The sequence below is a fragment of the Pseudorca crassidens genome, chromosome 9 (assembly GCF_039906515.1).
Source record: "Pseudorca crassidens isolate mPseCra1 chromosome 9, mPseCra1.hap1, whole genome shotgun sequence".
NCBI classification, from domain to species: Eukaryota; Metazoa; Chordata; class Mammalia; order Artiodactyla; family Delphinidae; genus Pseudorca; species Pseudorca crassidens.
The window spans coordinates 81566876-81585940 of record NC_090304.1 but is presented as its reverse complement, the minus strand read 5'-3'; positions in this window follow the sequence as shown (position 1 = coordinate 81585940).

Below are 19065 nucleotides of genomic sequence, written 5' to 3'. Positions count from 1 at the left end.
AAGTGGAACACAGGGAGGATTATATAAGAGGTGCCTTGGGAAAGAGTTCCATCTAGCTTGTTCCCAATTGCCTCTATGAGAACCAATGTTGTGACTAATATCTATAATCTGTCAAAATTTAATAATTTTTATATCAACTTCCTTTAGGATAAAGGGGAATTTCTGGGTCAAAGCTTCTGATATATCCTCAATCTTCTTTTTACACAATCCTAAATTGCTTGAGGGGAAGGTTAGTCTAATACCAGCAACAACTGTAGATGTTTTATTTTATGCTGAAGAGGAAAACCTTACCCCCAAAAAGTTAAAGTGAAGAAAAAAGAGTCTTTAAATCCTTCTACATTATTTTCTAGAAGGAGAACCAGCTTACAAGTATAACATATAAAATTGGTAATAAACTAATTTCTTCTCAACCCCTGAATTAGATCTCTCTGGCCCATACATTTGCTGTTGTGCTTATTCTTTCTGAGTCCCACTTAAACATTCTGAAAATGTCATGTAGTTACCACAAAGCTTCTTAGATGTTTACCATACTGCTCTCTTTCATCTTCTCAGAGGTACTGTTTATCTTCTTCTTACAACTTCTATTTTTTTTAACTTCATTTCATTTACATTTGCAGAGTTAATAGGAAAAGTCCTATTATGACTGGATGTGTTCCTCCAAAATTCATATGTTGAAACCTACTCCCCAGTGTAATGGTATTAGGAGGTGGGGCATTTGAGAGGTGACTAGACTTGAGGGTCATAAGAAAGGGATTAGTGACCTCTTAAAAGAGACCCCAGAGGGCTCTCTCACCCTCTGTCATGTGAGAACACGAGGAGAGATCAGCCACCTAACAAGCAGGAAGCAAGCACTTACCAGACACAGAATCTTCTGGAGCTTTGATCTTAGACTGCCTAGCATCCAGAATTGTGAAAAATAAGTTTCTGTTGTTTATAAGACATCCAGTCAATGGTATCCTGTTGTAGCAGCCCAAATGGACTAAGGCAAACCCTGAGACAGAATTGCAGTCAGCACATGGTTCTCAAAGAAAAAAATCTCCAGATCAGCATCTTGAGAACCATATTGGGACTTGTTAGAGATGTAAATTCCTGAGTCCCACAGCAGAACAAGTGAGTCAGAAACTCTGGGTGTGGAGCTTAGCAATCTGTGTATTAACTAGCCCACTTTTGGTTTATTATGATACACTTGTTAGGATGATTCTGATGTATGCTAAAGTCTGAGAACCAGTGGCTGGTGGCATTACCTGGTACAAACTGCAACTTAAATTTCATCATGAGAGCACTTGCTTTGGCTTCAAACCACTCTCCAGCTATGTGACACTCGAAGAGCATCTTAACCTCTCTGAACCTCACTGTTAAATGGAAATAAAATCTCCAATATTTAAATAAATTAATGTACATAGAGCAAGAAGCATAGGGCCTGGCAGATACAACCATGTTAATGATGATAATAATGAATGTGCAAATGAAGAATTTTTGTGCTGTATTTTTTGTCTTCAAGTTATCCTTGCCCAGTATTTGATTATTTGATTTCAAGTACTCTTGCCTCTAGTTTTTTTTTTTTTTTAATCAAGCTTTTATCTGATACAGAGAGTAATGGTTCAGGGTAATGGGAATGAGTACAACCTCTGAGGGTAGACAGAACAGATAGAAATCTCTGTTCCACTTAGAGTTTCCATATTTAGTGAATAAAAATGCAGGATATCAACTTAAATTTGAGTTTCAGATAATCAATGAATATTTTGAAGTCTAATTACATTAAGTGGAATATTTGGAACATATTTATATGAAAAAATATCATTATTTATCTGAAATTCAAATTTACTGGGCTGGGTATCTATGTTTTATCATACAACCCTACATATGACACTTAACACTCTGTGATATTTGCGAGTTACTTAACTTTTCATGTCAGTTTTGTCGCGTGTAACAAGTAATATTATGTTAATGTTGCAGCATAGGATTGCTGTGAAGATATAGAATTCATATATTAAAAAATAGAATAGTCTTGTAAATAGTAAATATCAGTCTAAGACATTATTATTAATTATTTATAAAACCTGTTGGGGCTTTTATTTCACTCCAAGATGAAGCCTTTAATTTATCCTTTGGAAAAGAATGCTTCAAATCTTGTGGATCTGGGGATACTGGTTGATGCAGGAACAACTTACACTTTAGTAAAACAACTAGATGGTTTTTAAATACAGAATTCTATTGAAGTAGAATTCATTAGCACATAAATGTTTCTTTCAACAAAATAAAGAAGAAATTAGACTTTATAGCTACCATATATAAAAACTTTTCTACATTTATTTCTAAACTTGGCATTCATCATGCAAAATAATCAAAGGTTTTACTAAACTTTTCTAGGATTTTTTTTGAATTCTAATGAGTTTCAAAATCAGCTTTTTAAGATAATTAGTACCAGGTAAATTCTATTTTTCATAGGAAAAAAACAACTCAAGATTTTCTGGTTTGCATAGTTTACTTCCTTTAGATGCATTTACTGTGAAAGATGAAAATCCATTCCTGAGTTGTTACGTTAAATAATAATTTTTATACCACATGGATTAAAGTTGGTGTTTTTATTTCTCTGATTTTTGGGGTAGAGAAATTTGTTACTAAGACTCTTTTTATGTTTAAAAATAATGGAAATATATAAATGTAAAATGTCATACTACAAATGGAGATGCTTATTATTTGGATATATTGTACTTCATTTTTAATACATTCATTTCTATCTAGTCTGCTTAATAGACTTTGATCTTGTTGAAGTGAAATTTCATATCTTAGGAAATAATTGTAAAGGAAAGAGCCTATTAGATATTAGTAGAAATCTTAATAGCATATAATGTCCATGAGATATATGTTTTTTGTTTGTGTTTCTGTTTTTTCCAAAAGAAATATAGAAGTTAGTGTTTCATAGGTGTAGGATATATTTTTTGTTGATATACATTTCTATGTAGTATAGTATAATGATGAAGAATAATGAAAACTTACTATATTTTATTAAAATAGTAAAACTGCATTTCCTGCAAGTATTACTTCACTTTCCAAATGTTGAGCCAGTGGGCAAGAGTGTTTAAGGGAATCTATAATTTCAACATTTAGCACCAATTTCTCCCCCATGTCTTATGTCATGTAAGCTTAATGTAATGCTTTACGTTTACAAAGCTATTTCAAACTATCTAATGAAGGAAGGTGGATTTGGTGCTATTTTAACATTATTTTAAAGGGTCTTTTGTGTAAAGTCCCAAACCTCTAATAATGGTCCTATCTCTGCCTTGCTCCATATTGACCCTCTGCCTTCTTCCTTCCTTTCTCTGTCATACAAGACCAGCCCCCAATTACAGCTACCTCAGGGCCCCCAACACAGAAATATACATTCACACAATCACAGTTTCCTTTCGGAATCTCATTTTCACCACTCCTCACCTCCTAGCTTGTACTCCAGCCATACTAATATGTTGGGAATTCATCCAATCCCACTGCTCCCTCCAGGTCATGTTACAGGAAAAGCGTCTTTGAATCTTCTTGCCTCTGAATGTATATCTTCCCCTCTATGTTATCCTCTTCCACATACATCTTTTTCCTTGTTAATGTCTCCTAATTCTCAGGCTTTAGCTTGCTTATATATGGTAGGATTAGGAAGTTACCCTGACCTGCAAAGTCTAGTGGCCACTTCACATAGATTACAGTACCATTCTGCACTTAAGGATATATGTACACTATTCACATCATCTGTTTACTTGCTTATTTCTCTCACTACTTTTTAGCTTTTTGAGAATGGGGACTGTCCTCTTCACTGATGTACACCTATACCAATCCATGGTGCAGCATATAATGTTTAATCAAATATTGGCTCAAGAAATAAATGATTTCACCATTTACATACTGGGAAGCTGAGAATAAGAAGCTTTTGGTTTATCCAAGAACAACAACATGAAGATTATTCCTGAAGCCTTGCGCTGTAATAGAATCAAGACTGAACTGCATGTAAAGTACATTTCTCTCATTCTTTTTCATTCAGAATTTTTTTCTGATTGTGGCCACAATTCTCTACTTTTTTCAAAATTCCACATCTTGGAAAAGAATTGTCTTCACATATTGTCTCTACATCCTAACCAGTAATGTATTCTTCAGTCTACTGTAATCGGCTTCTGTCTTTCCAATCTACTGAATTTGACCTGTCAACTGTTAGAATGAAACTTTATGTTATCAGATCAACATTCCCACCTGTTGAAATCAATCTCTCTTCTCTTGGCAACAGGTATCACACTTTCCTATTTTCTACATCACTGGCTTCTCTTTCTTAGTCTCCTGGACTGGCCTGCTCTCTGCCCAATCTCTAATGAATGTGACATATCTGAGGGTTTTGATCTGAGCCTCTACCCCTCTATCAATACAGAGATTCATATGTTCAATTGCCAATTGTCATCTACACTTGGCTGTGTCATGGGCTTCTACATATTAGGAATATTTCCATGTCCTTGATTCTTACACCATCTTATCCATCTCCATAATTCCAGAAAACTAGAATCTATCCTTTACCTCTTCATTTTTTTCACACCTTTTAATCAATCAGTAAATCCTATAAGCCCTATCTTTTAAAAATATCATGAGTGCAACAAATTTTTTTCCAGCTTACACAGCTACCAACCTGGTCCAAGTCATCATGATATTACACCTGGCCTACTGCAATAGCCTCATAACTGATTTTCTCATTTCCATTGATGCCACTCTTTAATTCATTTCAACATAACAGCTAAGCTAGAGTAATCTTTTAAAAATGTAAATCAGATGATTCCTTCTCCTGCTTAAACCCTCTAATATCTTTAGAGTACTCTTAAAATTCTTTAAAAGGCTTTTCATGATCTGCCCCTAACCTCCATTCCAGACAGTAGTTTAGATGACTCACCACTTGACCAGTCTACTTCCTTCAGTTACACGGACTTCTGTGATTTCCTTGAACAGACCAAGCATTTTTCTGGCCTCTGGCTCTTTGATCTTCTTGTCCCCTCTGCCAAGACTGCTCTCTTTCGTTCCCTTCACATGGTCTGGCATTTCTCCTCCTTGAGGTCTAAGAGATCATCTAATGCCTTATTCATGTTGTTTCTATTTTCTTTATCTTGTCTTCTTGGTAACTATCTAATTTTTACTTCCTGCTTGTTGTCTGTCTCTCCTCACCACCCACCTGTAAACACTATCATAACATTTGTCATCTTCTTCATAGTGACACTCCAGTGCATACCTTGTAGGCACTCACTGAATATTTCTTGACTAACTATATGAATGGATATTACTAAGTATATGTGTGGCACTTGTACCTGTTTTATCATCTGTAAAATGAAAGAATCTGGACTTGATCATGTATGAATTACTTTCCAACTCTCAAATTATTTGAATTTCTAATCATATTAATTGCTGATCAAATGCATGTTTATATGATATAACGTGCAAAACACTGAGCAAAACGATTAGAGTTGCAAAGCAAAGTCAAAATCTTCAAGAAAATGGAATTGGAACTAATTTGCTGGGGCACTTGAGCTCTGAGAAATACATTAAGCACCATGCAAAAAAGAGGAAAGAACAGCTAGGAATCAAAGCCTCCGGGATCTTTTGTTTGTTTTGTATCAGTTTGCTCATATTGTGAAGATATGACTTTGTAAAATTTTGGATATAATATTTAATGGTTCATTTTAAAACTACTAAAATATTTCAGTATAAAACTGTTTAACTTTGTTTAAAAACAAAAAATTCAGGGTCCTTGAAAAACCATGCTTCATTTTTTAAAAAAAACAAGAATGTCCTATTTTTGGTACCATATATCTGAAATTAGTTTGCAATGAAGGATGGCATTCATAATTTAAAACTCAAAATGTTTATCATTAAAAGTTTCAGTTGCAGTTTTAGCAGTCATTCATGATTATCTACCCAACATCCATCTCCACCTACCTCTTTTTCCTTCTTCCTTATTTTCAAAACTCTGATTTGTTCAGTTATCTTCCCTCCTTCACAAGACTATGTGCTTTTGAGTAGGTGGACTGCATCCTTTGACAACGGATCCTGACATTTCCCAGCTGTCTGTAATTATTCCATCTTCCTTGGCAGTGACTGGTTTAGTCATGAGCATTTGACACAATTCCAAATAATGAAATGTGAAAGTCTACCACATGGCTTCTCCTAAACATTTAATTGCTCAAAAGGAAACCTCCCAAAAAGATGGTCCCTTTTCTTCCAGTGGCTTATTTCTTTTCCTGGGTATAGATGTCCCCTGGAACATTGCAGCCACCTTACAATAACAGGGAAACTAGTCTAAGGATAAGGTTGACACTCCAGGGATGCATAACAAAAAATGCAAAAGAGTCTGGCTCCTTAAGGATGTTCCTTGATAATACAGTACAGTAAACATTTTGTGTGCAATTTCAATGCCCATTTTTGATCTGAAATGATATTCTAAAATTGTCTTATAATGATTGTGGCAAATCACATTTAAACATGATAATATGTTTTAATATGGCAATTGAAACTTCTGTTTAAATATGGATTCAGTCACATTAGAGGTCAAATCAAAGACCCTTGTTGAAATGTCTGATCTTGTTTTCTACAAATAGAAAACACCCCATATATTAATGGGATAATTTTTTGAGTTATTTATTTCCATGAGACAAATGAAGTTATATTGAGCCATTGATACAAATCACCTCATTCCATTCTACTTATTACCCAAAATACTTATAAGTAGCTGGACAGGGAGAAGAGGGAAATTTAGAGCAGTGGTATTCAATAAAAATATGAGCCATGTGTGTCACATATGTAATTTTAAATTAGTAGCCATATCTAAACAGTAAAAGAAACAGATAAAAGTAATTTTAATAATATGTTTTATTTAATTGAACATATCCAAAATATTATAATTTCAACATATAATCAATATAAAATTACTAATGAGAAATGTTACATTTCTATTTCATACCTCTTCAATATCCAGTGTATATTTTACATTTACAGAACATGTCAGTTCAGAAAGTCACCTGTCAAGTGCTCAGTAGCCACACGTGGCTAGTACATACAGTCCAGCTTTAAAATGATATAATAGAGGAATGATAACTGAACCATAGAGAAATGGAATTGATATCAGATTTATACGTGGATTAATTCTAACCTATATAGCTATAATAAACAATCAAGAAAACTTGACTACATATCTTAAGAGTGGACCTAACAGGGCTTTATTGATCTGTTGGCAGCTTGCAAATGGGTTCTCAATATATTCATATAATAAAAGCTTTTCACTGTTAGACCCCTTCTTGCTCTGCTCCTGACTTTTGTGCTATGTCATATTTCACTGTATCTTTTGTAGACTGGGACAAATATCCCACTGATAATCATCCCCTCCACTATTACAGGCTAGAATTTACTTTCTTAAATGAAGACAGTGGAATAAGGCCCAGAATTTGCATCAGTTGTGAATTACAGCGATGGATCTAGTTAAAGTGGTTCCACCTGGCATATAATGAGCTAACTGCAGAGCTATTTTAATGGATCAAGAAATGTACATTGTTTGTGCCTAAGGACTTCTAGGAACTACAAAATAAATGTTGAAAAGCATGTCTATAAAACAGTTTAAGTTGGTGAAGCTTTGTGAGTCATTTCTCTCTTCTTCTTCATACCTCTCTTCCTGCAGTTATTCTCCTGCTGATCTGTCTCCAGTGCTCAAGAATTGCAGCCTCAGCTGTTAATTACAATAATAAAATCTGAAGCAATAGATTATTTTTGCAATGTGCATATCCTTGATGGCACTTCCTTGCCTAAAGAAAATATGAAAGAACAACAAAAAGGATCCACTACCCAACATATAACAGGCAAGCAGGCAGTTCCTTTGTACCACAAGTGATTGCCTATCACCTAGACTTAAAAACAGTTACTAAAAATATGGAGAAGTATGCATGAGGTAAATATTCAAAGTTTTCAACATGGTGTCTGGAACAGTCAAAAATGTTACTTTCTTTTCACATGTTTCACATTTTCTAAATGTATTCCTTTATCTAAAATAGAAATGTATGAGATTTTTTTTTAAAGGAAGAGATAGTAAAAGAAGGGAAGCCAGGAAGGGAGGGATGGATTTCCAACCTTTCAGCCTGTGCATTCCCTAATAGGAAGCAGCATAGCATAGTGTAACAGTTCAGCTTCTGGTATTAGACTTGTCTAGCTATGAATCCTTAATTCTCTTATATTACATGATTTACAAGACTTCTCTGTGCCTCAGCTTCTCCATCTGTTAAATAAAGATAATACTTTCATCAAAGTAGTGTTATAAAGATTAAACAAGATATTATGTGCAAAGCACTCATAATTCTGTCCATCCAAGGCAAGTGCTTGGTTATTGCCAGTCGTTATTATTACTCAAAGGGATTGTCTTCCAAAAGTATTTCTGCAATACTCTAGGACTCTGGACAAGAAATAGGAACGTATATATTTGACAGCAGTTATTGCTGGCATTCTGTTTCCATTTGCAGAGGGATACAGCTGGAAGCAGTTGCAGCAGAAAATGAGACATCTGGATAGAGAGAATAATAAAAATAAATGAGCACATGAATAAACCCATCGCTTGGGGAAAAAAAAAAAACTACTTTAAAATTTTCTTTGCCTACCAGCTATGAAAAGAGGTGTAAACTCTCCTTTTTTGGTTGAATTGAGGTCAGAAAGCATAGAAGTTTAGATCTGATCTGAATCCATTCTGCTAGGGAAACTCAATGCACGTGTTCTAAGGAAGAAACCAGGGGTCTCATCCCATGGCATTTCCTGGTGGGGACAAAATTATGAAGAGTCCTGCCTGCATCACATGCTCTCCAAGATCATGTTGTATTTTAATTCAAAATGATATGAACTGCTTCAAATTTCATCAATAAATGTGCTAAATTTTTTTGCTGCTTCTCTCTATCCTTTCCTCTTATCCTTATCCTCTCATCTCCCTTCTATCCACATTTGTTGACTTGCTCTGGAAGTAGGCTATTCTGCTCATGATGCTTTACATGTTCTTTTTTTTTTTTTTTTTGCGGTACGCGGACCTCTCACTCTTGTGGCCTCTCCCGTTGCGGAGCACAGGCTCTGGACGTGCAGGTTCAGCGGCCATGGCTCAAGGGCCCAGCCGCTCCACGGCTTGTGGGATCCTCCTGGACCGGGGCACGAACCCGCGGCCCCTGCATCTGCAGGCGGACCCTCAACCACTGCTCCGCCAGGGAAGCCCTACATGTTCTTTTGAAACAGTGAGAGCAAGACCCTTGCTCCAGAACAAGAACTGATGTTTCAAGTGGGGCCGGTCAGCTCTCATAGGGACCTCCTCATAGGGACCAGGGAATGTCATGAATGTCATGCTTGATAGTAATCTTTCTTTGTCTGCCAGCTTTTGTAAAGCACTTTTCTTTTTTCCATCATTAGCACTAAGAAAAAGATTGAAAAATTATTATATCATTTTTTTTGGTCACTGGTGTTTGAATCAAAAAAGGGACTGCACAAAAGAGTTTTAATTCATTTTATGCCTCATTTGGGCACTTTCCATGTGCCAGCTGTTATGCTAGTGAGAAGAGAAAGATAAAGGCTGTTATGCTAGTGAGAAGAGAAAGATAAAGGCATGGGCCTCTCAAGTGGCTTAGACTCTAGTAAAGGACACCATCACATAAATAAATACAATGTAATGAGCATGGTAAGTGTCACAATAAAGGTTCATAGAAAATAGTGATATAGCACTGTTGAAATGAGATTATATGTCTGGGAAGGAGTTGGGGGTTGGTAATTGTGCTAACCTAAAGAATCCACACTTTACTTGGTGGGTGATGTGAAATCCTTGGAGGTGTTCTCTTATTATGAAGAAAAATTTGCTTGCTAACCAAGATAACCAAAAATACTTTTAACATAGAACCAACTCAACTATTTGAAAATTTCAGAAATAAAAAAGTAAAATTGATATACATTCACATAATATGTATACATATATACATAAGTATGTGTATATCAACAATATAATCATTAACATCAAAAATAACTTACAATTTGATATGTTTGTGCAAACATGTATGGGCATTTTAGACGTATGTAGTAAACACTTTAACATGTATACAAAGAGAGTGAAATCAAAGAGTACCATCATGAAGCCATCATGAATACACATTCCAGTCTGCCTTGACCCAGGACTATTTCTGAATCTACTCATTTGTTCTTTGACCATTCATGGAGCTATATTTTTATCTATGGTTATGTACTACTGAGTACAAGATAATCCCAGCAGTAAATGACCACATGCCAGATAATACACACTCATATATAAACACATAATTGTAAAGAGAGTGATAAATTTAATAAAGAGCATGAAAAAGCTATAGTATGGCTCATTAAGCAGTGGTTGTCCCAATTTGCAAATGGAATAAGTCTGGAAGGATATGGAAAATATGAAATATCATATCCTATACAATAAGGAGTTCATCAGATCAATGGGCCAAGGTAGGCATTCCAAGTAGAGAAGTTTTATGTAAATGCTGAAGATATGACAAGCCAGTGCTCTTGAGAAACTGCATACAACTCTGAAAGACTGGAGTGTCAGCTGTGGAGAAATGGGTGCTGCTGGACAAGTTTGGAAGAAAGAGGCTGTAAAGTTAGGCAGTGGTAGGTCAGACAGACAACTGAATGCCAAGACAGGTGACTTTTGAATCTTTTAGTCTTCCTTTTCCCATTACATCTTCACATGTTCCTCATGCAAGCCCAAATCAAGGATGCCAGGTCAGAACAAATGGAGGTAAGCAACCTTATGTGGCAGTCCAGGGCACTGATCATCATAGGCAGTAACATTTGACAGGTTCATTTTCTTATTACCATCACTCTCTACCCTGCAAGCATCCTAATCTAGCTCATCAATTTTTTTTTTCTTTTCAGATCACATTGTCTTTTTGACCACATTCAGTTAAATGATCAATGCTATTTTCATAATGGCATCACAAAATACTTTATTGATGAATACAGGCATTTTAACTTTGAATTCAATTTGTATTGATTGCTTTTAAGAAAATTTTATTTTTTATTAATAAAACTTTATATCACAAATAGAGCTGTAATGGTTTATACCAGTTCCTAAATCATTTTTTCACTTAATCACCCAATATATGTTGAATGTCTACTGTGGGTATGGCACTGTTGTAGGCTTTTAGAATACAAATATGAATAAGGTAAGGCTCTTGAATACAAAGATGAATAAGATAAGGCTTCTCTAAGGAAGTAATGGTCCAATTAGAAAGGAGAAGGCCCCAGAGCTAGGAACTGTAATATCAATCTGAGCTTAATATGCCCTGTGACAGAGATTCAAGGCTGCCTTATTCAGAATGACATTGACAAGAATATTTTTATTATGATGGTATTTAATTTGGTATCTAGTGGTTCATATATATCTAGACATTATGTAATTCTTATAGAAAATGCAGGGCTTTAGCACCTGGGATATGAAAGGACATGAAACACAAACACTTTGCAAAATATCTATTTGACAAAAGTGATAGATAAACTTTTATCTATTCATAGATTTTGATTGTCTAGGTCCTTGACCTGGAAAATCCAACTGAACTATCCTTATGTATTAATTTATTTAAATGGTTGTTTGTAGAGATGTGGATGGACCTAGAGACTGTCATACAGAGTGAAGTAAGTCAGAAAGAGAAAAATGAATATCGTATATTAAGGCATATATGTGGAATCTGAAAAAATTGGTATAGACAATCTTATTTACAAAGCAGAAATAGAGACACAGAGAACAAATGTATGGATACCAAAGGGGAAAGGGGGGAGTAGGATGAATTAGGAGATTGGGATTGACATATATACACTATTGATATTATGTATAAAATAGGAAACTAGTGAGAACGTACTGTATAGCAGAGAGAACTCTACTCAGTGCTCTGTGGTGACCTAAATGGGAAGGAAATCCAAAAAAGAGGAGAATATATGTATACATATAGCTGATTCACTTTACTGTACAGTAGAAACTAACACAACATCATAAAGCAACTATACTCCAATAAAATTTTAAAAAATAAATAAAGAGAATCCTTGGAACAAAAAAATTAAATGGTTATGAACATGAGCTAAGTTTTAGAGAAAGCTTCATCAGACAAACTTGAGAGCTCTTCATGTACTGAACTGAGCAGGAACATTCACGTATTCCAAGATCTGTTCCCACTTGTGTGAACACCACCAGTCTTGACTTAGAGGGCTGCTCTCTAATCATGACTGTACAGAAGGCTGGGCCAAGGCCAAATATGACTGCAACTGAGGTCTTCTTATCTTCCTGCACTTTTCCAAACATATCCGTTTCTGCATGCTATAAATGTTCTAATTGGAAAACCCCCAAATTTAAGTCTTAATGTAAAGAATGTCAATGTCTTGCTCACTTAAGAGACCAATGCCAGTGTTTCTTATCTACAGATGGCTCTTTCAATCTTGTGGCTTCCCCATTTCCTAGAAGCACCAAGTTGCTGCAACAGTTGGGGGTGGGGAGGGCAGAGTAAGCAACATGAGTCTGCATGGAACAATTGAATGGTCCAGCCTGAGAAATGGCACGTATCACTTCTGGGCAACTTCCACTAGCTGTAACATGCACATATGGCCACACTTAATGCTAAGGAAAGCTGATCAAAGGGATCTGGCTGCAGAACCAGTAAGAAGAGGAACAGGATTATGGTCAATTACTAGATTCAGTCACACAAAATATCCACATATCTTTCTCTAATAATTAATATCTGGTATCTTAAGACCACTGTCCACTTAAACATAATCATTAAATCATGTTTATACTCAATATACAGAAGATATTTAATTGCTTGTGTAATGAGAAAACAATAATTCTTTTGGATAGCAACAATTAGGAACCACTCTTTCCTCTACTCTTTTATTGCTTCTTTATGCTGCCAGGAACATAAACATAATGGCTGTAGCTGAACTGCCACTTTGTCAGCACAAGGGAAAGGAACAGACAGCTGAAGAGAATTTCAAACTGATATTCTTAAGCCACTGAAGCAATGCCAGCAGCTTCCTATCCCTGTGCTGTCTTTTACATGAGAAAACTGAAACCCCTATGGTCATTTAAATACAAATATATTTTCTAGTTCTGACAGTCACACCAATATCTTCAATAAGAACTAATAGCTACTTTGTAGTTCTGTCTCCTTGGGAGAAGTCGGTTAACCTCTGATGATCCCAACACTCTTTATTTTTTTAAATTTTATTTTATAAATGTCTTTTTTACTGAAGTAGAGTTGATTAATAATATCTGGTGATTAGGAAATGGACATATTTTTTTTGATAGAGTGGGGCATTATTCAGCCAGTATAATAAGTGATATTTTTATTTTGAAATTGCTTTCAAAATGTTTTGTGTATAGAATTTTCATAGTCCACCAAATAAGGATGTCAAGTGTAAAAATGGTTTAATTATGTATTGTTTTCTACTATTAAAAAGAGGATTCAAGTTTACACCTCTCTAAAGGAAAAAAGACGGTCTCTCTCCCACTGGGTCACAGATCTTTTGCTATTTTAGTGAAATAGAGCATAGATACTGATAGATTTGGTATAGTCATTTAGATATGATGAGCTTTGTGACATTAATGAGTTTGGGTTTATTAAATTTATTGTTTCTAAATACACTATAAATAGATTTTCCATTTTTGTTTTTAATGGAGTATAACTGATTTACAATATTATATTATTTTTAGGTGTATAACATAGTGATTCAATATTTTTATGTTATATATCATTTAATGTTATTTAAAAAAACAATGGGTATATTTCTTTGTGCTGTACAATATATCCTTATTGTTTACCAATTTTATACATAGTGGTTTGTATCTCTTAATCCTCTACCCCTATTTTGCCCCTCCTCCCATCCCTTTCCCCACTGATAGACCACTAAAATGGCCATAAAAATTCTATGTCACAGCATTGCTGCTAAACCTACATAAAATGAAAATGTTTAAAAAGTATAAAGCCTACTTTATTACTTTTATATTTAGCATTGTATTAATTATCACACTTAGCTATGTACATGAACAATAACCCATCATGCACTGGCTTGTCAAATTTTTAAAATGGGAAAAAAACTAGGCCAGTCATATTATTCCCTTTTTATTCTATTTCTAAAATTATTAAAGAATGAACCAACTTGTCCTCATACACAGGTGATATAAAATTTACACTTGTGTTGCATATATTCAGCACCATGATATGAAATATTAAGAAACTGTTGTCTTCTTTTCATCCTTTACATTAAGAGAAAGGACTAAAATGTGATTTTGAGGGGTTTAGTAACATAATTTTATGTCATATCTACTTTCTTTAAAAAATGGAGAGAAAATCTGGATGAATTTGGGTGTGGCAGTGACTTTTTAGATACAAAAAGTGACTTTCTAGATCAAAGGTAAGATCTGTGAAATAAATAATTGATAAACTGGACTTCATTAAAATAAGAAAATCTGCTTCGCAAAAGACAATGTCAAGAAAATGCTAAGAAAAGCCATAGACTGGGAGAAAATATGATAAAGACTGTTATCCAAATATACAAAGAGCTCTTAAAACTCAACAATAAGAAAACAAACAACCCAATTAAAAAATGGGACAGAGACCTTAACAGACACCTCACTGAAGCAGATATTGAGATGGCAAATAAGCATATGAAAATAAGTTCCACACATCATCAGGGAAATATAACTTAAAAAAAAATGAGAGACCACTACACACCTACTAGAAAGGCCAAAATCCAGAACACTGACAACACCAAATGCTGGCAAGGATGTGAAGAAACAGGAACTCTCATTCACTGCTGGTAGGAATGCAAAATGATGCATCACTTTGGAAGGCAGTTTGCTTGTTTCTTACAAAACTAAACATACTAATCTAGCAATCACACTCTTTGGTATTTACCTGAAACAGTTTAAAGCTTATGTCTACACAAAACCCTGTACATGGGTATTTATAGCTACTTAATTCATAATTCTCAAAACTTGAAAGCAATCTAGATGTCTTTTAGTAGGTGAATGGATAAATAAACTATTATACATCCAGGAAATGAAATATTATTCAGTGCTAAAAAGAAAGGTGCTATCAAGCCATCAAAAGACATGGAAGAAGCTTAATGCATATTACTAAGTGAAAGAAGCTACTCTGCAAAGGTTGCATACTATATGATTTCATCTCTATGACATTCTGGAAAGGCAAAACTATGAAGACAGTGAAAAGATCAGTGGCTGACAGGGGTGGGGTGAGGGGATGAATAGGCATAGCACAGAGGATTTTTAGGGCAGTCAAAGTACTCTGTGTGATACTATATTGGTGGATACAGGTCATTATACATTTGTCCAAACTCAGAATGTAACTGGTGGTGGATATCGATCATGGAGGAGGCTATGGATGTGTGGGAGAGGTGATATATGGTAAATATCCATACTTTCCTCTCTATTTTCTATGTAACTACTCTAAAAAATGAAGTCTTAAAGAAAAGAGAGTATCTTTTTTTGTTGTTATTGTTTTTCCTCCAGAAATGGAATTTGTTTAAGTAATTTGGAAAATCAATTCTTACCTAGTCAAGGGTCTAAAACAATTTGACATCACCAATGGCCTGACAGCTAAAGAAATATTGGTGACCTTATTCCCATGAGTCTGGGGATAATAATTTCTCAACTAAAATTCTCAAATTGTTATTTGTTTAAAGAAATGTATGGTCAAGGGACAATATTATCTCAGGTTTTGGGAGAGCAAAGTGGCCAAATACTAGTGTATGGCAGAGGTCGTGGGGAGCTGGAGGAGGAGAAAGAAAATATATTTAACATTATTCTTTATTATTTTCTGAGACTGCTTTTATATTTGATAAAACCTGAATATTAATGATCTTTCTTAATTATTTTTTTAAATACATCCAAAAGCTCAGCTATACTACCTTTGCCTTAGGTTATAATTTAGTCAGCAATTCATATAGCAGTTTATCACTGCCCACATGACCATTCCTTCCATTATTCTGACTCTTCCAACAGCTACTCAAATAACTAGTACTGTATGTAAATGATTATGTTCTATAAGATTTTTTTGGAGGTGATGGTATGCTTATTACCTTGATTGAATGGTGGTTTCACAGGTATATGCATATGTCCAAACTCTCATCAAATTGTATACATTAAATATGTACAGTTTTTTATATATCAATTGTACCTCAATACAGTTGTTAATTTTATAAAAAAGATGTGTGCAGAAGTCTTTATCAGTAAAGTGTCATGATACATAAAATGTTTTTTAAAAAATCATCATCCAAGTAGAGCTCAGAAGAATATTCAGAATTTAGTAAGCACACCCATAAGATATGGTAGGTCTGGATATTTTGTTGCCTGAATTCCAGATTCCTGAACATGTATGCACTAGCCTTTCTTTTCAATGCCCTGTCCTATAATATTTTATTCCATTAATATCCATCAAGTGTCTACTATGTGCCATGTGCTTGTGACTCAGCAGAAGACAAGGAGGCCTTGTGCCTGGCCTCTCAAACTTACCATTCCAGTCTTATCTGAAGTACTCAGTTCTCCAAACATACCATGCCCATCCTACCTCCCATTTCTCAGTCACTTAGAGACAGAAGGCTTATATTCATAGAAAAGAAAGTGAATGGTCTTTGTAAAAGATAAAGCAGCTTTATAAATGCTAGCCTCCAACTCCAAACACTTGCAGTTATCTTTATCTAGATAAAGAGAATTAAGTCATTCCCTTCACCCTTCCCTGCACCCCTCATACCAGCACACACATATAAATACTATAATTGTTAGGAACATTGGCTCAGAGTCAGAAACTCTCTAATCATGCTGCAAGATTGAACATCTTATTTAACAGTCTGAGTCTCAATTTTTTTGGTGTAGCTCCTTCTTTTTAAAATTTTTTATTGATGTATAGTTGTTTTACAATGTTGTGTTAATTTCTGCTGTACAGAAAAGTGATTTAGTTTTATATATATGTATATATATATATATATATATATACAAATATATATATATATACACATTCTTTTTATATTCTTTTCCATTATGGTTTATCATAGGATATTAAATATAGTTTACTGTTGCTCTACAGTAAGACCTTATTGTTTATCCATTCTATATATAATAGCTTACATCTTCTAACCCCAGCCTCCCACTCCATCCCTTCCCCCATCCCCTTCCCCCTTGGCAACCACAAGTCTGTTTTCTATGCTCCTTAGTCTGTTTCTGTTTCATAGACAGGTTCATCTGTTTCATATTTTAGATTCCGCATATAAGTGATATCATATGATATATGTCTTTCTCTTTCTGACTTACTTCATTTAGCATTATACTGTCTAGTTGAATCCATGTTGCTGCAAATGGTATTATTTCATTCTTTTTTATGGCTGAGTAGTATTGCATTGTATATGTGTACCACATCTTCTTTACCCATTCATCTGTCAATGGACATTTAGGTTGTTTCCATGTCTTGGCTATTGTGAATAATGCTGCTGTGAATATAAGGGTGAATGTAATCTTTTTGAATTATAGTTCTGTCTCAATATATGCCCAGGAGTGGGATTGCTGGATCATATGGTAATTCTATTTTTAGTTTTCTGAGGAACATTCATACTGTTTTCCACAGTGGCTGCACCAGCTTACATTCCCACCATACACTCTACAGCATTTGCTATTTGTGGATTTTTTTTAAATTTAAATATATGTAGTATCTTATTCCTGTGTAATATGTTTCCAGTCTATGTAATCATGCTTACAATGTTTATGATTACAGTCATGGAATACAAATTATTTCCACCCTGATTTTCACAATGCACTCTCAGGTGTTTTACAGGCATATATTTTTATCCTCCATTTTCTCTTTAGAAGAATAACTTCTTTTCTTTTATGATATAGATTCCTTAGGCACTTTCTGTATATCTTTTTTTAAATCTTTTTTTTTTGTAGACTTTTTAATGATGGCCGTTTTGACCAGTGTGAGGTGGTACCTCATTATAGTTTTGATTTGCACCTCTCTAATTATTAGCAATGTTGAGCATCTTTGTACATGCCTATTGGTCACCTGTATTCCTTCTTTGGAGAAATGTCTATTTATGTCTTCTGCCCATTTTTCAATTGATTTATATTTTTGTTATTGTTGAGTTGTATGAGCTGTTTGTATATTTTGAAAATTAAGCCCTTGTCTGTCGCATCATTTGCAAATATTTTCTCCCATTCTGTAGGTTGTCTTTTCATTTTGTTTATGATTTCCTTTGCTGTGCAAAAGCTTGTAAGTTTGATTAGATCCCATTTGTTTATTTTTGGTTTTATTTCCATTGCCTTGGGAGACTGACCTAAGAAAACATTTCTACAATTTTTGTCAGAGAATATTTTGCCAATGATGTCTTCTAGGATTATTATGGTGTCATATTTTATGTTTAAGTCTTTAAAGCCATTTTGAATTTATTTTTGTGTATGTTGTGAGGGTGTGCTCTAACTTCATTGATTACATGTGCCTATCCAACTTTCCCAACACCACTTGCTGAAGAAACTGTCTTTTTCCCATTATATATTCTTGCCTCCTTTGTCAAAGATTAACTGACTGTAGGTGTGTGGGTTTCTTTCTGGGCTCTCTATTCTGTTCCATTGATTCATATATCTGATTTTGTTTCAATACCATGCTGTTTTGACTAATATAGCTTTGTAGTATCATCTGAAGTCCGGGAGAGTTATGCCTTCTGCTTTGTTCTTTTTCTCCAGGATTGCTTTGGCAATTCTGGGCCTTTTATGGTTCCATATAAATGTTAGGATTATTTGTTCTAGTTCTGTGAAAAATATCATTGGTAATTTGATAGGGATTGCATTTAATCTGTAAATTGCTTTGGGTAGTATGGCCATTTTAACAATATTAATTCTTCCAATCCAAGAACATGGGATATCTTTCCATTTCTTTGAATCATCTTCAATTTAATTTATTAATGTTTTCTAGCTCTGAGCAAGTCTTTCACCTCCTAGGTCGAGTTTGTTTGTAAGTA